We start from the raw sequence: 23,704 nt of genomic DNA on the forward strand, positions 1-23,704 counted from the left end.
GCCTAATACTTTTCCAGTAATAATTTTTAATGTGGGTATTAATTCCATAGTGTATTATCTTCTCACTGTTTAAAAAGTTGTTGCTTTATTTTCACAAGATGAGAATGGGGACAACGTCATCTTGTCAGAATCACTATCACTGTAATGCTGCTACACACTGACATGAATTTATAGCATTTTTTTATTAGAAATAATGAAAAAATCTACAGATCTAAACTCGGGGCCTAGGCTTCTCCCCCCCACACTCTGAGTTTACATCTGTTATTTTGTGGTATGCATTTGAATTATCTTGATGAATTTCAAAGGTAGGTTTCTTGTGTGTGAACAATAATGCATATTCCTTTTATTTGGGTCCCTTTGTGAGAACTGGCTTTGAGGAGATATGGGGAAAACCTTAATGTGGCTTTATGATCCTTGCTGTCATTTGGGAGATCTCGTGTGACAGATGGTTGGCACAACCTTTCTCCAAGCCACGAGTAAGCTCATTTTCTTCTATGCCATTTGCCAGTGTCTGTCATTCCGGTGCTCCCAATGCCCTGCTGTTATAAAAGCACCGGTCCAGGCCTCAATGCATTCCTCGTCCTTTTTGTTCAGAACAGAGTTTATAGTGGATGCACTATCATCTTTCATTAAAACACTGAACAGACACTGAGTGAATTAGACCAGTGGAAAATGAGGGAAAGATGTATGTGTCCAAACTTCATGCTGTGTGTGTGCAGGAGAGAGAGAGATTTATTCATGCTATCTCATATCAGAGCATCCTGAGAGTTCCTTTGCTGTCATTGACTTCAGGCTAATCAATGATCTTCACTTGTAACAGCTGCACTGAAGGGGCAGCTGTTGTCTTCAAATAAAAGAGGAATAATTTGTTAAGAAGTGGAAATTAAATCCTACAAAGGACAGTACTTTGGACTGTGTATTTTGAAATAAGATTTCAGTATTGCTAGAATTTATTCTGCCTGAAACTACGTTTGATATTAAGCTACAAATATAGTTGTGTTTAATGTGTTGCATATTCTTCATTCAAAGACAAAAATAATTATGTTTTTTGGTTTTTCGTCTTATTTACTACATTGTAATTGTTGGGCTACTTTGAGACAAATTAATTAACGTTTAGTAGTATCAGGTATTAATATCCTGAATGTTTTGGTAACTATTAATGGGAATGCTTTTCAGTTCCAATGTTTAAAGATAGATCACAGAAAAATAAAATTTTGTTATTGAACTTGCAGGTGGTGAGGAGTACCAAGCCACACAGAAGTCACTGGAATAATCTAAAGAGTAAGTAACACGGCAAGTTTTTGAAATGTCCTATTTTTGTCCCTTCTTGATTATTAACACAAAATCCAAAGCACAAATTAAAAAAAAAAAAAAATTAAATTGATTGTATTAGAAGTACTAGTGGTAGAAAAGCGAAGAGAAGAAAAATAGTCACTTCCGAAAAACGATGCTTGCTCTCTAATTCTGCATTCATTTTGTGTGCAATGCTGTTTACAAGGAATATAACCCCTTCTCTACAATTTTTCAGTAGAAAAGGAGATACAAATTAGTCAAAGAAAGTGACTGTTGTTCTAACTTCGGTGAGTTATGGCTAGGTTGTAAAGCGTAAGAGCAAATGCTCTGGAATGTCCTGGTTTTTGACTGCTAACTGGAGTTAAACCATGGCATGGACAAATACTGAATAGGTTGCTAAAACAACTTGAATCATCTATTATTTGCATTAACTTCCCTTTAACTTACAGAGACTTCGGTCTTCTCTTTGTCTTGCATAAAGTTTCCTGCTGTATTGGGTGTTATATTAAGCAGCATCTCATAAATACAAAGTAGAGAATCTTTATTAGTTATATCTATAGTCTAAACAAACATAAACCAGCTTTGAAGTTCCTGTGTGTTTCTCCTCTTTACAAGAAAATGCCAGTACTTACTGCATGTGTTCTCCTCTGCCCAATGGCAAATGCTTCAAATATAGTAATTGGGGTAGAAAAAATAAAAACCAAGCATAACTGATTGTCAAGCACATGGGTCTCAGGAGTATACCAAACTGAAAATTGTCTGGCACACTATGTGGGAGCTGCCAGATACGATCATAAAGTATCCAAATTAAGGTTATGGAAACCAGAAATATACTACTAAGCAGCAACAGTCTCTCTGGAGTAGCAATTAATTGCTAGGCACAGAATATGTTCTTCATTACAATAATATATATTGGTCTGCATTACATCCAATAAAGTAATATCCCAGTTACTCTGTGGATGAAAATGTTTGAACTGCAGAAACTGATGATATAATGTATGGGTCCCAAAATAATAACAATAATAAAAAAAAAAAAAATTCATTCACATGGGTTTTTTTTGTGTGTGTGTCTAAAAATAGAGCCAACAATGTAAAAAATGGATCTCACAAATAATATTCATTAAGCAGAAGACAGAAAGATGTCAGGATGTGAATAAACAAAATTTATTTTCTAAATGTGGTCTACAGCTGATACAGATCTAAATTAGAGGAAAAGTTAGAAAAATGTATGTGCTAAAAATACATTAAAGTAATTTAAATTAACTATGAGCTTTTAAATTGAATACCTCAGTGAGTTTAAAAAGAATAAAGATACGCATGATCAGATAAACACACCCAAAATTGCAAGAATGCCAAGATACCTTAATGTATTCCATGATTGTATCATTATTTACACTGAAATTTAGGAGTGCAAGTCCTCACAAGGTACAGAGATTTTCAAGTTTTGAGGGTCTTCCATGTGCTGTTTTGGGGATTCATTGCGTACTAATTTGCAAAGTCAAGCAGTAAGTTATGGTATGTCAGACCTTGCATCATTTGACCAATTTCCTGACTACTTCAATATTTGGGTTATATAAAACATCTACATAATTGTTGATTGATTGTTTCATGTACTTTCAAAATGGCAAAGGAGAATGGATGAGCAAGGTCCCTATTCACCCTCACAACATTGCAATTTGGCCTTAGTTTTGAATAGGTCAGTTTGGGATTTACCTCTGTCCCAGGAGAGTTTCTGGTGCAGCTGTGCTAGTAGACTGAGTGTCAATTTTGTATTGCAAAAATTTTCCTTAAGTAGTGCAATTATATTGTCTGAACTTTGCAAAAAACTGAGAGGTTTTAAGAGAAAAATGAGGGGAGAAGTGAAATAATAGGGTTTCAGAAATGCAACCCACATGCCAGACAAGCTGCCTTCATGATAACTGGCAATTAGAAAGGGTTGGGTCAATGAAAGTCTAGTTTATTTGGCTTTACATTCCACACTCCGTGTGTCAAAGTTAATCATGTTTCTTCTTGCAGTGCCATGACCTAATTATCAGTCCAGTAAGAACTCCCTCACAAAACAGTAATAAGCTAATGCAATCCAACCTATCCTGCTCTATTATTTCCTATGTTAACTAGTTCAGGTTTTAGGTATGGTATTTGCCTAGTTTTGTTTCTCACTGTGTGTTTATTCCACATGTAGACACAAGTGTAATTAACCTAGAAAGCTGATGTACGTCAGAGCAGCTGACCTCTGTCTGGCTTTACCCTAGCCATGGGTGATTTAAAGACAGTTTAATACTTTAATCTGTAATGTATTTTCTCAAAAGGCCCAAAACAGGTAACCTATAATGGCATGAGGAGTAGATACTTAATTTTCATAATGATTTCACATCGAAGATGAAGGAGCTATTCTTTAAAAGTGGTGGAATGGATAGTAAATTAATTTAAACATAATAAATCGGATAACTAAACCTGTTATCTCGCAATAAAGCAGATTCAAGTGAGACTTCAAAATACTGTTTCTCTGCTTGACTTCACATAAATATATTTCTAAGTTTTTAGGCGATTACCTTCCAGTTGGATTTTTTGTTTTGATTGTTCCTGTTCATCCAAAGGTACCTCTTCTCCTGCTTATAAATGGAGCATGTAATTAATGGTCCTATCTCAAGGTGATTTTTCTCTTCCCCTTTTGTTTTGTGTAACTAAATAAGACTCCCAGTCACATGTCCCTGTTTCTGGCAAGGGTTACCAGGGACCTCTACCTTGGCACTCAAGAGCCTGAATTTGGTGTGGACGCTAGGGATTACCGATACAGGTGTGCAAAGCCTCCAGCATACCTGAACTTTCAGATAGCCCGTTGATATGTTAAACCCTATGAATTCTGCGTAACATCCCCCCTGCTTGAAACACGCCGGCACAACACAACACCCCTCCGTGCTTCAGGGGGGAGTTACTCGCTGTTTCTCAGCAGTTGCGCTTCTCACTGCCGGCGCCCGCGCTGCCATCTGCCCGGGCGCTGGGTGCCGCCGCCCGGGGCCGTCTCTGTGCGCACCGCGGGGAAAAGGGAGCGGGGCCACGGCCCTGCGGAGGGGAAGCCGAAGGAGGGATTCGGTGACCTCTGCCGGGAAAACAGCCCCCTACGTGGGCACGGAACGCCTCGGCGCCGAGGGCTGAGGCGACACGAGACGTTCTATCCCCCGGCCCGTAGAAAACCGCAATAAGCCAGAAAACGGAGGCGGTGGTCGGGCGCAAGTTTGGGAGCCCGCCCGGCGCTGGGGGCGGCGCGGGGGCGGTGCGAGCGGCGGGCGGCGGCGGGCGGCAGTCGGGCTGGGCGGGAGCGCGGCCGCTGCTGTCCGCGCCGCGCCGGGTGCTGAAGGCGCCCGCGCCGCCTCCGCGGCCGCGGAACCGCTCCCCGCGCCTGCTCCCGCCGGAAGCGCCGTCACGGGAACTGCGCCGAGTTTGCTCCGGACGAGTCGCTCGCTCTCTTGCTCGCCGGGTCGCGGCGGAGCCGCTTTTGGCTTTGTTAAAGGAAGAAGTGTTCCTCTCTTTGCCATTTGCGCGAGGACCCGTCGAGCTGGGGTTTTTGGTTTTTTTCCCTTTGTGGATTTTAGTGACTCTCGGACAAGGTAAGCAGCCATACCAATATATGTATATACACACACGCACACATATATTTTTCACGTAAATGGTAGCAGGGTGCTGGATCGGATGGAGGAGCTGGCAATTAAAGGCAGAGCAAACTTGGAAGCTTGGTAGCTCTTAGGTCAGTGTAGGGGCAAGGCTTGGAAAAGGGTTGCAGCTTTCAGTGAAAAGGGCTCCATAAACAAAAGATGAATCTGAATGAAAAGTTCGAGGTTTATTTTTATTGAAAGCTGACTCTCAGAGTAATTTTTAAATGATTGAAAATGGGTTTTTTTTTAAATCTTGAATATTATAGAAAGATCTCCAAGCACATTACAGAACCTTCCTTGTATAAAAACCGATTTGGGGGGGCTAGAGAAGCTCTGGTTGATTCTATCTGGGGGAAGACAGGATATGCGAGGTCATTCCGGGAAGTAGAGAGTAAAGTAGGAATTAAAGAGGATTTAAAAGCGTAGCCCCATGTTGCTCTGTGTTCTTGTGCGTGCCTGTATACGTGTGTAACAGAAGGACAGTGATACCCTGTTACTTGACAAAAAATTCTGCGCTGTAACGCTGTCAACTTGTGAAACAGCACCTTTATGAAAGGGATCATCACTACTTCTGCCTCCAACGTCAATGTGCGGGGGGTGTGTGTCTGTGAAAGTTGTGGATTTTTTTCCTTTAATGTTGGCCGAACGTCAGGCCTGCTTCCAGGATGCAACTAGGCGTAAATGCGAATCTTGGATTTAATAATACCATATGATGTTGCATTTATAGGACTGCTGTTGTCAGTAATTGAATAGAACTGAGGAGTGTGGGCAGATGTAATGTCTTTTTCTTTCAGCAGTGTTTAATGTTTCGTGAGCTTGGTAAGGAACTCTGCTTCACAGAGGAGTTTGCTGCTGTTTCTGTGAGTTGTCAGAGTTGTGCACATGCAGAGCTCAGCGCTACGCAGGGATTTCTGCACATGCGGAGCTGAGTCCCATGCAGGGGATTCTGTCTGAGATTAAGGCTGATTCCAGAGGGAATAGGCTACTGCTGCTGCTAGCCAGTGCTACTGAGATAACTGAACAGAATAAGCAGGTAAATGAGGTTCCCATCTTGTGTTTTTTAGGATTAGGTAGCACTTCATACACTTTTGGTTGTGAGGAATTTTCTTAGGAACTGGGACCTAAAGCACAAGTGTTTCTCTACACAGTTGTCCTTCACAAGTGCTAGCTGTTGTGTTAGCTGTGTGCATAAAGTAACTTCTGTTGATGAGATGAAGCTGATCAAAGGAGGCTGCTTCATAGCATTACAGCATTTTTTTGCTCCTGCATCATTTCCTTAATGTTAAGGTGGATTCTTTTTGCTGAATGTTTGTATCAGCTAGAGTATAAAGATAACCATCAGGCAGCAGCACAGAGCTACTGATGGGTGAAGTGGAAAGCTAGCAAAATGAGGAGAAAGTAGTTTAGCATGCCAGGACTTTCATTACATTTGGGTAGAATTAGGAAATATGTTTTATTGTTCTGTCTCCCTTCCCCTCTCTCCAGTCATAAAACAGCTGTCTTCTTCCTCTCTCAACAGCAGGGAATGAAAGTTTATTACACACCACTTGCACTGGTTGCAAGCCTTCATTGACAGTCTATCCATCAGCTAAGACAGCTCTTATCATCTGTCATTGACGTGAATATTGATTTGCTTTGAAATATTTTGATATAATTTTTAATGATGGCTTTTAAGGTATGGAGATTCAAGCTGTTTACTTTTTGAAGTAGACATTATGAAATTATTTTGAAAAAGTTAGTTTGAACCAGATGGTGCAGGCACTACAATAACTGAGAGAAAGAAAGGCCCACAACAGAACAACCCCAACCCACTAATTTTATATCCAAACTTCTAATGTTTATACACGACCTGAATCTGCAAATCACTGTTCACTTGAGTGGTCTTTATTCCTACACATAGTCTTTTTCCAGCTAACAGGACTATGTCTGTTATTACATGATTAAAAGTGATTGACCTTTCTGAGATCAGTCATTTTACCAGCATCAGCCGGATGATAAACTATGATATTAAGACATTAATTCTGTGCTTTTAAATTTAAATCTTATATCTGATTGTATTTTCTGTGTAATGGTTTGCCTTAGTTTGTATTAGGCTGCTTTATTTGATAAATCATGTTTGAAAAATGGGTATTTGAAATGATACATACATTCTGGAGGAGGTAAAATGGCACTGCTATTTTTCAACAAAATGGTGCTCTAAATATATGTATCCATTAAGTGTGGTCCATAGCCATTTTGGTCATTGGTTCTAACTAGAAGAAGTCTGTCTGCAGTAGTAAATCTTGTTCAAGCATACGTACAAACTTATAAGGATATGATTTTTTATAATATGCAGTTCCAAGTCCTTTATCAACATCACGCAGAAGTTGTTAATGACTTGACCAAACAGCTGACTGCAGAACTAATGCAAAATCAGGGAGGAGTTTTGTTACAAAAACAGGATTCACGGAAAATTTGAGTTTAAAGAGGTACTTTATAGACTCTTCTTAAGCTAACCAACACACAAAGGTCTTCATGTGAGGGCACACATGACTATTGAAAATATCAACAAATGCACAACCTTGTCAGGGGTCCAAAGCTTACTTTTTCCAGTGGATCACTTGTTTATTTGCTGGTTTAAGGCTTTTGACAGCAAATGGTAATCAGTAAAAGCCCAAATATTGTGGTTGCTCAGATCTAGGTGTGTTCTAGATCTACCTAATCATGTCAGTTTTTCATTCTGATTTTATTTGTGTGTGAGTTTATCCGGTAATTCTCAGTGTTTGTTTAAAAAGCAATATTCAGTCTTAGAAGAACTGTTACAATCACATAAATTGTCTTTTAAAAATACCAAACTTCTATTTTTCTTAGAAGAATGCATGCTGTCCCAAACTGTGTGACTTTATATAACATTTCAGAAAATACAAATTTTCTGTAACTCTTCTCAAGACTGTAAAATAATATTAAAAACAAGGCTCTGCTCAGTTTTATTAGTTTCAAATCTGAAGATGGAGCTCCAATAGGAATAGTTCTGCCATTTAACAGATCTGAACTTGGCTTTCATATCTCAAAGGTAAGAGGTCAAATGAAGTTTAGGAAGTCAATTCTGATTATTTTGCTCTGGGCTGGCAAATGCTATTGGATAATTGTGGACATTAAATATTGCAAGAGTGGCTGGCTCAAGGGGAAGCAGTGAATCCAGTGGCACTCTTGACTTTGTTCTAGAGTTTTTCTAAGCAGAAGCAGGACCAGATTTGTTAACTATTCAGTGTAGCTTGGTCTGTTATGGTATATAATTTTAAAGTAAATAGATTAGCAAGTTTGTTTGTAAATCTGTTTAATCCTGGTTTTTAGTTCAAGCTTCTTTTTTTTTTTTTTTTACCTTCTGAAGCATAGGGAATAGCTATCAGCAAATGAAAAGACTGGAAACTTGTTTGCATATGATATTATACATATTTAATACAGCATGCTTTTCCCTTCCTCTTGGTAGACAGAATGCCACTTGTCACTGGTCTCCACTTGGATATTGAGCCATTGACCACAGCACTGAGGGTCTGACCATCCAGCCAAATCCTCATCGACTGAGTAGTCCATGCATCAACTCCATGTCTCTCTAGTTTAGATAAATAATTTAAATTAAATTTAAATTAAATTTATATTATTGGAAGAGCAGTAAGTCAAATATTTTCTCTGTAGTAAAGAGACATTGAGAAAGCTGTGGGTTGACCAAGAGTCGTGGTTGTCTGGCCCCTTTGAAAATAGTGCCATATGAAACTCCCTCTAACACCTCCAATATCAAGGGTTACTACTGCCCAGGAAAAATATTCAAGAGAAATCAAACCCACAGCTTTATTCTCTTCCTTGCTATTTTACAAGTTGGTTTTTTAGGTTTTGGGTTGAGTAATCTCTAGATACAAAGACTTGTGTCCAGGTAGGTTGTGTTCCTTTCTAGCAGTTGCATTTATTAACAGATGTGTCTTTATTTGGATGGGTCAGTGCAGATCAAGGAATTTCTGCACAGTTACTGTGGCAGAAGAACTTCAGAAAAGCTCCCTAATTGCCGGTATCTCTCATTTCCTCTATGCCATTGTTACTTCTGTTTGTATTGGCTAAGTATACTGGCCAAGAGAGGTTGCTGTGGTTTAGCCAGGCATGATTCCTTGCCAAGAGGGGATGGGAATGACTTGGGAAATATGTATTTCTCATCTATTTTTAGCTTTATTTGATAGTAATATTTATGCAGGTATTTGCACTTAGTATCCTAGAAATGATCATAGTAAGTCTGTTCAATTAATCACTCTTTATAGCATTCATTATGTAAAATTAGTGGTGAATTACTTGGCTCCATTGCTGAGTCGTGCAAATCTTAAGAAAATAAGAAGTTCTAAAGAGTTAAATGAGGGGAGAGTTGGCAATGCTTGCACTGATTGCTTGAAGTAGGTTGAAGTTCACAGTTTATTTGCATTTGAATTAACTGAGGTTGGTGTCCAGCAGTGCTTTTCAGAGCAGATTTCAGAAAGACTTTTTTGTGCGATAAAGTACTTGGAAATGTTAGATGGAAGATGAAGGATATTTAAAATATTTCTTTCTTTTCCTGACAGAGAGAGCTTTCTTCTCATTTTATTCCAAGTGAGGCTTATTGTAATCTGAAATATTTTTACTACTGAATAGGCAGTCTTGTGGTAAAAGCCACTATCATTTTCATATCAGCATATTAAAAACTTTCTGAAAGTATTTTTAGTTCCTTCATAAGGAATTTCCTAATACCTACAAAAAGAAATAAAATAATCTGAAAGCAGCTCATAACTTTAATGAGATAAAAACTTATTTATTACTAAAAATGCTCTTTTAGTAAATGATTGGAACTTCTAGATTATTACTTTACATACTTTTGCTTCCATTAGGAAATAAAATATTTTAAGAGGCTTTCTGCATTGTAACTCTGAACTGTACGTATTTTTATTATTATAACAGAACTTTGTCTTCCTAAACAATACGTAAATCATACATGTTTAAACAAATCAATGAGCAATAAAACAAAAGCAGGTAGAAAATTCTTACATGATGGATAGTAGAAATAAACTTTGTTTTCAAAGAGCTTGCAGATTATGACTTGTTTCAAAGTTCAACATTTCAAGCTCTATTTTTTTAATGTATTTTCTTTCATAAACTTTGCTTAAAACACCACTATAACTGATAATATGTGTTGTTTATGAGTTTTATTAATTTTTTTCATAAATGATTGCTCAGGAAGCAAAACCAAAGCACTTTCAAATCATTCTGGTACATCAATGGAAATCTTGATTCATATGCAAAAGCAGTCAAAAAGATAAATGCAACCTTTGACTCTGTTACAGAGTGAATATAGTGTACTAATGTTACAATTATTTATACAATTGAGGATTGTATTTGGTAACAATCATGGCCTTCCAGTGATAACAAGAAACATGCAAGGTTCAAACACATTTAGTGTATACTGAGAAAAGACTAATGCCTGCTTTCTGAGAACAAACTGTAGCGCAATGGAAAGCTAAATGCACATGAATTAAACACAGGTATTTGTGAACTGGTCATTCAGAGTTGCAGGAGTCCAACTTTTTATTCATAGAGCAGAAAATAACTTATTGTACATAAGTAAAAGAAGATATGCACCTTGTTAATTTTGAAAATGCTTTTGCATTTATATTTTAAGAGAAAGAGAATTATTTTGTCACATTTTGGAGAGGTTTTTGTTCCTTCTGCATCATCATTTGTAGCAGTGTCTAATTTTTCCCTCCTAAGGGTCTGTTTTGAGCCTTATACCAACAAAAAGTAGAAGCTTTTATAAGACATTTGTACCACATCTTGGTAACTATTCACCTTTTATGAGAGATTTGATAGCTGAAAGAAACCTGAGACCAGGTACCTTTGTTAAAGGCAGGTTTTCTCGGTGTTTTACAGATACTCCTCAGGTCTGAGAGGTGAATCCTCAGAAAATTCTCTGAAAGACATTTCCAAACATTTGCTCAGTTATCTCTGCAGTATTCATAGGAGTGCAAAATCTGATATTATCAAGGAAAGAATGCTTTGGATTGGAAGGGACCTTAGAGATCATCTTGTTCCAACCCCCTGCCATGGGAAAGGACACCTTCCAATAGACCAGGTTGCTCAAAGTCCATCCAGTTTGGTCTTGAACACTTCCAGGGCTTGGAGCATCCACAGCTTCTCTGGGCAAGCTGCTCTGGTGTGTCAACACCCTCATAGTGAAGAATTTCCTCCTAATATATAATCTAAAACTACTCTCAGTTTAAAGTTATTCTTCCTCATCCTATCACTACATGGCCTTGTAAAAAGTACCTCTTCATCTTCTGTGGAAGGCCCCTTTATGTAGTGGAAGGCCTCAATGTGGTCTCCCTGGAACTTTCTCTTCTCCAACCTGAACAACCCCAACTCTCTGAGCCTTGAGCGGTGCTTCATAGGAGAGGTGCTCCAGCCCTCTGGTCATCTTGGTGGCCCTCCTCCAGACTTGTTCCAACAGGGGCACATCCTTATGTTGGGGCTCTCAGAGATGGATACAGTACTCCAGGTGGTGTCTCACAAGAATGGAGTGGAGGAGGAGGATCATTGCCCTTGACCTTCTGTCCACAATTCCTTTGCTGCTGCCCAGGATTTGTCTTTCTGCACTGCAAGTGCACATTGCTGAGTCATGTTGAACTTCTTGTCAGCCAGCACCCCCAAGTCCTTCTTGCCAGGGATGCTCTCAACCTGTTCTCCACCCAACCTTTATTTGTACTTGGGACTGCCACGACCCAAGTGCAGGACCTTGCACTTGGCCTTGTTGAACTTCAAGAGTTTTGCGCAGTCCCACCTCGCAAGCCTGTCCAGGTCCCTCTGGATGGCATCCTTTCTCTCTAGCGTGTTGACTAAACCATGCAGCTTGGAGTCATTGGCCAACTTGCTGATGATGCACTCAGTCACACTGTCCATGTCACTGATGGAGCTGTTAAGTAGCACCAGTCCCAGTACCAGCCCCTGAGGAACGCCACTTGTCACTGGTCTCCACTTGGATATTGGGCCATTGACCAGAGCACTGAGGGTCTGACCATCCAGCCAATTCCTTATTGACTGAGTAGTCCATGCATCAACTCTATGTCTCTCTAGTTTAGATAAATCATTTAAATTAAATTTAAATTAAATTTAGGGTTTTTTTTAAAAGTAGCATCTTATTTTGACAGCCCTTCTTTTCTCTCTGCCCTGTTTCAAGATGGAAACATAAGTTCAGCTCATCATCAGTTTTTGCAGTGGAAGGGTCACAGAGAAAGAAGAGAAGTCCCTTGTGACAGTACTTTGGGTTTGTCCTTGTCAAGTGGAATTAAGTTGCACGGATCCTCCCTCTCCTTGCAACAGCCAAGGTTAGCCATAACCTCAGCTTCAGTGAGAAATTGATGTTTTTAATCTTGAGGGCTGATTTTTAAGTTGAAATACAGTTCATCACAGTGCTGCTCTTCCATATTATCAAGCACTTTGACAGAGAGAAAATTCTTATTTAAAATATAAGACACAGCACCAGGTTATTATAGGTTGAAGGCTGATTATATTTTTCATTTTTTTCCTATGCCTTTTAAGGTGAATGAATCTTAGCTAGTATAGTGGAGAGTTAAAATATTATTTATTAAAATTGTTTGTCTTCTAACCTATATGTTATGTTTCTATCTTTCATTTATGCTGCCTTTATATGCTCATGTAATTCAGAAACCCAGCCATAATTAGTGCTATGGTAGTATTTCAACACAAAAAATATATTTCTCTTTTAGATGTTTTTGTATTTGCTTGAGGCTGATTTTGATAAACAGTAATATTCTGTAGAAATTTTCCTAGACATAGATGCATGGGCTGATTTAGTTCTTTTCTTGGGACACTGAAAGAAAAAACTACATTTAACATCACTTCTGAGATTTAACTTTTGTATAATGTAAATTATTTTTTGAACTGAAGACACTTTTTCTAGTGAATTTAAACTGTGTTGCTTAGCTATAGTTGCATTTTAGTCTACTGTCTTAAGAGGCTGATTCTCTTATTTTATGGTTGGAGAATTCTTTTCACAGAAATATTTGAACAGTCTATATTTGTATGTTCTTGGTGCAGTCAGCAGGGTGGGGGGAGGTTTTCTGCACCTTGGAGGTTGCATTTGAAATATTAGTAGAGTGCTTCAAGCATCAGATCTTAAAACTGGTGTCCCCAAAGGACCAAAAAGATCTAATATTTTAATATATTTGCGTCCTTTATACCTTTTCTGTGTGATAGTCACATTCATCTACTGCTCTAGGCTCTCAGTAATCTTTTCCATTCATAAGTAAACTTTTAAAAGGGCTGCTATGCTTATCTTTGTAAAAATACATGATATACACATAAGTCATTAATAAATCTATACTGAAAATTTGATTTATACTTCCAAAGTCTCAGAAATCTGTATAATAATATAGCCCCCCCCCGTTCTCATGGTTTCTCAGATAGAACAGCTCTCACATTAATAAAGAGATTGAAATGAAAGTTTGTGATATAATTTGCTGACTCTAATGATTTAGAGTGCATTTATTAATTTATGAGCTGCATCTGTCTCCTCGATGAACAGTGTGAAGTATTATGGCTAATAATTTCATTTTTATCATTCTCTGCTTGCCTTTTGAGAGACAAAGGTCCAATTTTAGTGAGTTAGTCTTATATTTTTTATAAGCTGGGCATGTTTCTGGAGTTATCATGAGTAAATGGTAAAAGAAAACCTAAAGAGCTGATCATGAAGCTTTACATGGTTAAAAAAATAAGTTTTGTACCTTTGTTATTTTTTCTAATGAAGACATCGAAGGGGGAATTGTATGCATGGATGCAAATTCTGAACTATAAAATTTGTGTTATTTAAGTGTTAAGTATTGGGTATTAAATATTTCCCAGTAAGAAAAATGCCTTCACTAAAAGGGTGGTCAGGCATTGGAACAGGCTGCCTAGGGAAGTGGTCCACCATCCCTGGAAGTGGTCAAGGAATATGTGGATGTGTCACTTGGGGACAGTGTTTAGTGGTGAACACAGCACTGCTGGGCTAATGGTTGGTGATCCTAGAGGTATATTCCATTGATTAATGATTCTGTGATTGTGTTCAGTTTGAGCTCTTCCAAAAAGAGCTATGAAAAGAGTTGCAAAGTTACGTATAAGCATTGCAAAAATCATTAGTAATGGTTGGGGGTTTTTTTAGTATTCAAAGTCAAGACTTATTTTAAACTTCCCATACATCTGAGATCCTTAACATCTCAGATGATAATTTGTATTTTCAACATGACCTTTCTTATCCCAGCATGCAGCAGAAGGTTTCTGTGGCATATTGATTTGTATTCATCGACCATGAAACGCACTTTGGTAATTTGAGGGATTTTTAAGCATCAATTCACCATTTCTCTCTAGAACTGGAATTCTGCGGTTACCATTGGTAAAGTCAACAGATTTACAAGCCACAGCAAATTTGGGATGTCAAGAAGGAATACCATTTGCTGCAAATTGTTTTTCCTCTGTTATCTTTTACTTTGGGTTTACTTTCTCTATTTTTTAGAGTAATTTATTTCACAAAAGGCCTTTAGGTCTCAGAAAGCCAGGTTTTTTGTGTTAAAGATAGTGTATTTCATTATTTATAACAATTTGTAACTGTTCATCATGTAGCCTTTGCGTGGAATACAAAATGTCAACTGTAAGATTTCACAAGTTAAAACACCTCCGTGAGGAACTTAAACTGAGGCAGAATGAAATAGGAAAGTGCTACTGAAAAGAGTCACACTGCCTTAAAATGAGTATGCAATGTGTGTGAAAGTTCAACTAATTTACAAAGATGAGGCCTAAAAGTGAAGCTTCAGAGTGGAAATTTCCTGATTGGAAAGGGTACATCTAGCCAAAAAATTATTCTGAAGGTTGTTAATAAGTGCAAGTGGAGGAGAAACAATCCAGAGAAAGACTTTTCCATAGTAAATATTTTTAAAATTTAATTATACTTCAGAGAAAGCCATGGGGAGTGGGGGAGAAAGCTGGTATTAGCACTATGTGGAAATGTCATCTTTGAGTGTTTTAATATGAAAAAGTATCTTTTAAGAAGTGCTGCTCGTAAATTTCTAATTTAGGACATTTCTGAGTTTACCTAGTCTCTCAAGACTAGCAAGAATTGGAGTACAGAAAATAGAAGGTTATGCTTTCTAGGAGCTGAACACTATGAACAGGAGCTGAATCCTGCTACTCCTTTTGGCTTGTTCTACATCTACACTCAGAAGAAGACACATAACTGCTCACAAATGAAGGGTCAGAATTTGGCAGATCTGGGCTTAAAAAACAGAGTGGAAAGTGAGCGGTAAGTGAAATAAAAAACCTAGTAATTGTACATACAAATTAACAAAAGCTTTAGAGTGCGCTCTTAAGTATTCTTTCAAGGAAGGAGTTTGTGAACTGAGAAATATTTTTTTCTGTTGCTCCATGTTAAGAGACAGTGTCATTTTTATCTTCAGCAGGAATTAAATTTTAGTGTAAGATATTTAGGCAGAGGGCAGAAGCCTTGGACATATTTCTCTAGAGAAATGCTTCTTGTTTGCTGGCTACCATAGCATCTGTTGGGAGTGAAAACATTGACGAAATAATTGTGAACCAGAAGAATGTAACTCCTGATCCACCAAAAGAGAATGAAATTCTTTGTGTATTTAAGGGAAGTAGCTATTTCCCTTAAATACACAAAGGGGAAAAAGAAAAGTCTGCAATAGCTAAACTCGTGACTTTGTAGCTACTTTTCTTTCTTTCTTTCAGTTTCTAGTGGAAAAAAAAGTAATTACTAGTGGAAAAAGAGAAGAAAAAAATAGCATTTCTGTGCTCCCAGACTGACTGAAAAGTGGTATGGTTACATTTACATTAATATTATCATAGCAGGTTTGCATCAGTGAAAATACGAGGATAAATCAGACACCATATGTGCAGCTCCACACTTAATTACTAGACAAACACTTCTGTAATGAAGATTATGGCATTGTTTTGAAATTTGCATCCTCCTTTTTATCCTTGCATGCGTGTTATTCCTCGCCATCTGTGGGAAATATTATAAAATTAGAGCCAGTGAGGAAATCTAACAACAGAAGAATATTAATGGTAAAAGTCAGTATTACTAAAGAAGAGTCCTAAATTTCTGAATGTTCATGAAGGGCTGTTATGACCAAAAACCACCCTAAACACTAGAATGCTGCTAGAATATGTGTTTACAGTAGATAAAATAATAGATAATTGAGAGTCCCAATAGCAAAAAAGTCTTCCACTTTGCTGTGGGATTCTGGGTCATGTTTATTGTCACAACAATGTAAGAGAGATACTAAGCTTGCTCAAACAGCCTTTCAGTTATATTTTAAATAAGTTGATTTAGAGTTTATTGTGTTCACTTTGACGTAACTGAGCAAGTAAAGTCATAATCAGAGTGCAATTTCAGTCTGTAGCTAAATAAACTAATAATATTAATTGAACTGTGTTGGGGGTCACTGCTATCCCTCACATCCTGTTACACCTGTTGATCAGTCTTTCCATCTATTGGCCAGTGGTGTTGATATGAGTGGTGAGAAGGATTAGGGAGCTGGTCTGGCTAGAAATTAACCCTTTTCCTGCACTGCTCTCCACCTATCAGTTGGAATATCACAACCAAAGATCAGTTTAAGCTCTGATGGAACAAGATCACTTCCATCAAAATGATGTAAAACTGATTTGATTGAACCAGTGTGTTACTGTAGACGTAGACTGTAACAGTAATCGTCTGGGATAAAACTTGAACAGACTTCAGGCACTGAACTGCAGGTAACTACTCTCTCCCCTGTGCATCCCAAGACATAGCTTTAAACCTTTCTCTTAGGGCTTCTAGTGGGATAGTTTATCCCTATAGTAGTATCTCAAGTGGGTGAGGATAGACTTACAGGAATACTGGTCTAGAAAGAGACTGATGTAAAACAAACAACCCCTGCATTTATCCTCCCAGGCATGCTTCTGATATCCCATTATGGTTAAAAAAACAAAACAAAAAAACCCAAAAACCCAACAAACCAAAAAACCAAACCCAAAAAGCTGTCTTTCCCAGCTTTGTAAATGGTTCTTCCGGAGTAGTTTTTAAATATTCCCTTTCCAGATACAGATCTCCCTTGGGCTTTTAGAGTAGCCAAAAGTGGGGCAAAACATAGAGCTGAATCCAGGCTATCTTTCGTGGGTGATGTTCAAAGAGGTCAAGTGACTTTGGAAATAAGGGGTACTTTTTGATACTTTTTAATGGCACCTACTCTCCTTTTTTTCCTCAGTATGCATTGTGTATTATATGGTTCATTCAGAACTGTAAGGAACTCTGAGTCTCTGGTAGTATTAAGGACCACGAATAGGGAGTACTTAGCAGAACCTTACAAATTGGATCTTGGGTTGTTGGCGAGGCTGGCTTTAAGCATAGGAGGCTGCCCAAAACAGTTGACTTTGAGAGAGAGCAGCAATGGCTCTACTCTTGTTTTGTTTCCAAGTGTTCAACTTAGAAGTTGCAGCCACCGGCTGCAGTGTCAGTGAGTGTTGGCACTCTTATTAAGTGAGGAATTAGGGAATATGAGCAGTGTGCACTGCTACATGGAATATCCTCTCTTCCTTCTTAGCAGCATCCCCTTTTCCCTCATCTCCTGCACTATGCCAAGAAGATGAACAGTGAACCCGATGCATCAGTTTGGTTCCCTGACATTTATTGCCTTTATCCTTCTTTGGCACTCTCTTTTTCTTCCTGCTGGAACTTTCTAGTGCTACAGATCATACTCCGTATTTTTGGAGGAGGCAAAGAGAGAGGGTTTGACCTGGGTTTGCTATCAGCTGTGATTTGAGATGATCCATGTCTTACTCTGGAGGATGGAAGTTATCATCACCTCTCTTCACTGAACGTCAGATTGCCTCATTTATGCAACTTTAAGACATTGAAGATGACAAAAGAAAGGTGGATTCTTCCCTCTATCTGTAGGCAGGGTAATCCTGTTTTTTCAAAACCAGAGATTTTCAGAATGCAAGAATGATTGTATTAAAGTGATTAATGTTGAAGTGATTAATTAAAGTAATTTGGACAGCCTTCACTGAGGCTTTTTCCACTGCTTAATAGTCATGTAAGAACTGCAAGACAGTAAACAGTCTTCAGATTCCATTGCATGTTGCTGAACCAGATAAAAACTTTCAAAATAACTTTCGAAGCCCTCTTTCTCTGCCTTGATGAATTTCTGTGTTTTGTGGCTTGCAGAAAATCTCATCTGGTTAACAAGAAATATTTGAAATTGCTGAGGGGCAGGCATTCCCAGAAGTTTAAAATACAGAGGCAAGAGAAGCTTTCAGCACTAACACCATAGGGATGCTTACCTGAGTCAGCACTGAGGATAATTCATGTGACAGTAAGGGATTCATCAATAAAGGGCCACTTGGACATTTGCCACGTGACCAGCGTTTGTGACAGAGCAGTTGGGATGGGATGTTCAGCAGTATCTCCCGGCTCGTCTTCATGAGCATTGCACTTCACAAAGGTGTCCTAGACAATCCCAGGGTGGATGCGGTTGAATCAAAAATTGAGAATAGCATCAAGGTGGGATGAAAAAGGGAGCACAAACTTATATTTCAGGGAGATGGTGTGGTCACTCTTCAGGCTGTAGCTTCACAGTGACACCTTCACATGAGAAGAGATGGGATGTTCTTGCCTATGCACAGAGTTCATACTAGATGTGATATGGAGTGTCTGGTGATGGCATCTGAGCATGAATTTCTTGGTGAAATATAGGGTTTTTTTTTTGTTGAGAGACTCTTTCTAGTGTTTCCTGGCACACTGATGGGCAAATCTTCATTCTAGTCAATTCTACATTAACTATTTCCTGTGTTTCTATTGTATAAATAAAACTGAAGCTATTTACCTTTTTGCCTTTCCAAAAATAACCAAACAGTGCAAAAAATCCTCCTCAAAACCCCAAAAAGCAGAACCAAATAAAATATGTAAAATTTTTTTGGTTTTTTACGTCAGCGACCAAAAAAAAAAATTGTTTTCAATCTGTTATACAAGGGTGGTTGAGGAGAGACAAAATACATTCCTTTCACATACTACCATTTCATCACCACATACTGGCTGCTCCTTGCTTTGTATTATCTCCGTTTCAGTTTTTAGAAGTAACAATATTTTTAGCTAATGAATTATTGAAAAAATCTTATTTTACAATCCTTTTTAGCTACAACCTAATCAGGAAATGGTAGGTTTTTCTGGTATACTGTCAGCTTTCCAGCATGCATTTGGAACTACTTCTTCCTAGTAGTTATATTAGAGTGGTATAAAACCATAAGCAATAAAACTCAGTAAAATAGTACAAGACAGTTAAAACATAGCAGGAAATGTAGGTTTGGATCCTATTGGATGGGACTGTAAGCATATGAGAAATGCACTATTTTATTAGAAATATCTTCACAAAATTTAAAGAAGGATGCAGTTTTTCTAGGAAAATTACTGTGTACTGTAATGATGCACTAATAATATAAATAGTAGAATGCAAATGACCAAGTCAGCTGTCAGAGTCAATTTTTATTTTTCATGAGGTGTGATAGGGTGAGGTTTTTTGTTCTATAGAATCTCAGAACTTTATGTGTTTCCTTCCTATTTCTCTCAGTCTATTAATTTATTTTTACATAAGGTAAGAAAATCCTTCTTTTACAGACTTGGACTTTAACATCCAAGCACATGGCACTAAGAACGTATGCCAGCTTTATGACTGACTAAACAAGTGCAATTTTCTGTATTTCTTTCTGATTGTGCTGAATTGAGGCTCATGAAGAAAGCTGGCCTTTGTGAGAGTAATGAAGAAAGAGAGTCGAGTCACCACAAAGTAGGAAAGGAGAGAGGCAAAAAACTCCACAGCAGTTAAAATGAAAAAGAAAAATACCTTAACTATTTTGGCTATTCAGGTACAGAACACTTTACCCTATTTGCATATTTCTGTGAACCTATATAAATGGGAATAGATTTTTTTCTAAAGACAATCACAAGAAACTTTGAATTTCTTTCATTTTAGCTAACAGAGTTATTTTAAAGTTTTGTTTCCATTCTTGTGAATGTTCATTGTAACTAAATTGTATAAATAGGGTGAAATTCTGGATCAAACATATTAAATGTGGATTTTAGAGTTATTTTCATGTTGTCAATTAGGTCGGGATTTCATCTATAGTTAATTGTATTAATGTGGGCACTGGGGGAGAGTACTGGAGGGCAAATGTATTTTTGGTTCAATCCTGATAAGGACAAACTGCCCTCAGCTACAGATAGTCCGTGTTTATTTAAACAGCTGCAACATTCATCAGTCCTTTTGGTTATGGATTGAGCTGTGCTTCGATCCAGTTGTACAAAAATCCACATGCATCTTTATTTTCTGCAGTTTGATAATTTCATATTTCCTGTCAGTACTGTTGTGTAGACTCCATCACACCAGAGTGCATCCATGTCCTGCTGCGTTTGAGGAGCTCATGGTTTCTTGCATGTCGTAGGCTTTCCAGTGTCACATCTCTCGCTGATATGCGCTCTAGTTACCTTCCTGTCCTATGAAGACTGCTGAAATGTTGCTTCCCCCATCCCTAACTACCTTCTCTCTTTACCTTTTTGTGGTTTGTGACTTAGTTTCCTTCTTTAGTCCTTTATAATTCTTTTGTTACTTCAAATCCAGTTATAGGCAAAACCCTCAAACCTGTCTATTCCAGTCTTTTCCATTCGCATGGTGATCTTGAGGAAAAATCTCCAGGTGGGTTGACTTTAAACCACCTGAATTACTGAAGAATCTCTTTCACTGGGTAAAAAAGATGGGATCCATCTCTGTTGGCTACAGCACTTCAATGCAGAGAGTTTCATAGGTGTGAAGGGATAAAATTATAACATTAACCAGAATACTTAATAGAAAGTAATTCTCTAAATTATCATGCCTGTTTGAATTAGTGACAGACATATCATGGTTTAGCATTCATCCAAGGAGTTCAATAACACAAAGGTTTCAGTAGTTTTGTTGGTATCTACTGTTCTACCAAACCTCAATCTTTTCTTGAACAAAGGAGAGAAGTAAGGGTGATAGATTAGTGTATCACAGCAAATATGGAAAATTTTAGTCTTTAATTTAGCAGATTACCTGTTTAAAAAAAAAGTTGTATCTTAAGCAGCCATTTTGCTTTCTCTAGGATAATGTCTTTTCTCAAATGTACTCTTAATGGTTTACGATGGAAGTGCCAACAGCTGTTGTTTCTTCTTACATTTAGTGTTAGTAGTATTTTATTTTAGAAGAAAAACTTTAAAAACTTGAAAACCAAAATGTTTGTCTTTTCTAGCCTGTGCAAAGTACACAGTGACCCAGTGGTATACTATGTGTCAATTTACAAATTTTGTAAAATATTAACAGTACCAAGCTATTCACCCGAGTTCTAAACTGGCAGGTTTTCTGTTTCTGGTTTCATAACATAAAGTGGTTGAACTCCCATTGGTTCAGATACTTCCATGATGGGTAAACATTAATCCTCTAGGATATTGAGGAACCAGCTGTGACAAGTTTGCTTAATGAGGGAAGAAAGAGACCACCTTGCTAACAGTGTAACCTCCACAAACTAGCACTTGCATATATCAATGATGCTAAAACCACCCTGAGGTTGATACTGAAGTCTTGGGAAAAAAATAGATCAATACACACACCTCAAATCCATTAAAAAGAGCTCTTCTGAGATATGTGAACTATACGACCCTCATTTTCTTCTTCTTTCTGAAATACTAATGGTTCTGAGACCATGTGAAGAACTTATAAGAAAGGTTTAAAATTGCAATGTCTCGTTTCATTATAATTCATTGAAATTATATGAAATAATATAATTATTATTCATTAACTGGGTTACTAACACTAAGACATCTGGGTGTCATCCTTTGTATAAATAAATAATAAATGAAAATGGTAAGATCAAATTAGAGCATGAAGTTAGCAGCAAAGATAAGCGTCTCTGCTGCGTCTGCATTTCAGGTGTTTTGATCTTTCAGAAATGCCCCTGGCATGCTCAGGCCACTTGTGTACAGGTTCACATGAGCCGCTGTAAATCTTTAGCGCTGATTCCAAAGGAGCCCTTCTAGAAAAGCCCTGGGCAAATGGATCTTGCTTGCATCCCCCGACAGAGGGGGTATGGGCTGCCTGGGCTTCTGCTCTTACCCACCAGCACCTGGCAGTGCAAGTGGCATGAGGGCAGAGAGTAACAGTGAAAGGCAGGGAAAGCTGGTCCTGGTGCTGGCTGCTCACCACGGTGGTGCCTGGAGGTAGTGTCTGGAGGTGCCTGGAGGTGCCACGTTTGTAGTGTCTGCACACAGACCAAGTGCAGTAGTACAGGACCAGGAGTTCGAGGGCCTGCGCTCCACTCTCTGCTTGCGCAGTGTGATGGTTTTGCAGTTTAAATCAGGAAGGGAGTGAGAGAGAGATGGGCAGGAGCTGGCAGAAGGCAGGATACATCTGGGGTGGCGAGGGCTTTTTGTGAGATTTTTAAAAAAAATATTACTCAACCTGTGTGTTCCAGCACATGAGCTGTCAGTAGCATTGCTGTCTGTTCCAAAATGACTTGCCAGCCTCTTTTGGTGGGTGAAGGATGAAGAGCATGTGCCTGCACAGTGAGTGGCTGCGGCCACATAAAGTCTCAGCTGAGAGACAGAACAGATTGGTACGCAGATGTACGAGCTGTTGGCTGCCGTGGCAGTGCTGAACTTCACTGTTGCAAGCCCCAAGCCTTCTGTACATAGTTAAGGCGACCTAACAACTCTGGTTCAGAGTGTGGCTGCCACTTCTGGAGGAGAACTGGAAGGTGACAGCATGAAGTGTGCAGTGCTCAAAAGCTGTCAGCAAGTCGTGGGGGTGAGAGCTGCCCCCATGACCCCGTGATCTGCTTTCCACGTTGCACTTTGACAAGGAGAAACATTGCTACTAGATATGGATTACGGCTGCATTCTTAAGAAAATCTCATACTGTGATTTCTTTGTAAGCACCCCGTTTTTGGTGTAAAGATAACTATCATAAGTTTTTTTAAGGCAGGCTCTGTGTGAAGATGTGGGGCACTAGGGTAGAGTAGAGGCAGGCTAATGGGAAAAGACATGTTTATAGCTAAAACTTCTGCTATTCATTCAAAGTTAATGCAATATATTAGTCTCTACACAAGAAAATACTTTGTTTGTGTCTACCTTTCTGCCATGAAACCATAAGGGTAGATAAAAGCATCTTAAGAAATGGTAGCAGTGTATTCTTTCATGGCTGGTATTTTGTGTCCATCATTATATGCAATGAAATCCTCAAAGTCACAGGCAATGAAGCATGGTTTATATTTATTACTCTGGCTGTATTATAAACCTATTAATAACACTGAATATGGTGACATGGCTTATGGTCTTTTTCTGATCCCCACAAAATAGACAATTAATTTTATTCTTATTTTTATTTTCAGATTAATAATATGTAAAAGACAGAGACTGACATTTCCTAAGAGCATACTGTACTCCTCCTTGATATGTTGAAGCTGACCTTTTAAATAATGCCAGGTTAATATCTGATGTATCTTTTCTTTTAAAGGCAGGAGGAATGCAGTGATTGAGCCAGTATTTAAAATTTCATTTATTATACTTTGTAGGGGCATTAAGTTGATCAGATCAGTTTATTGGGGTGGAATACTTTTATTTTCAAATGAATTATATCTCTCTTCTTAATACCAAATAT

At 38.3% G+C, this 23,704-nt stretch overlaps 1 protein-coding gene across 2 annotated transcripts in view; it reads left to right on the forward strand.

Moving 5' to 3' along the window:
• Positions 1 to 4,640: 4,640 nt before the first annotated feature.
• The window catches only part of FSTL5 (follistatin like 5), a 275,866-nt gene continuing 256,802 nt past the window's right edge, over positions 4,641 to 23,704 (forward strand). For both annotated transcript variants that reach the window (XM_020584125.2, XM_020584124.2), the window contains exon 1: positions 4,641 to 4,901. The gene's annotated coding sequence lies outside the window, so the exon portion shown is untranslated. The remainder of the gene's footprint in view (positions 4,902 to 23,704) is intronic.

The sequence above is a fragment of the Corvus cornix genome, chromosome 4 (assembly GCF_000738735.6).
Source record: "Corvus cornix cornix isolate S_Up_H32 chromosome 4, ASM73873v5, whole genome shotgun sequence".
Classification (NCBI taxonomy): Eukaryota; Metazoa; Chordata; class Aves; order Passeriformes; family Corvidae; genus Corvus; species Corvus cornix.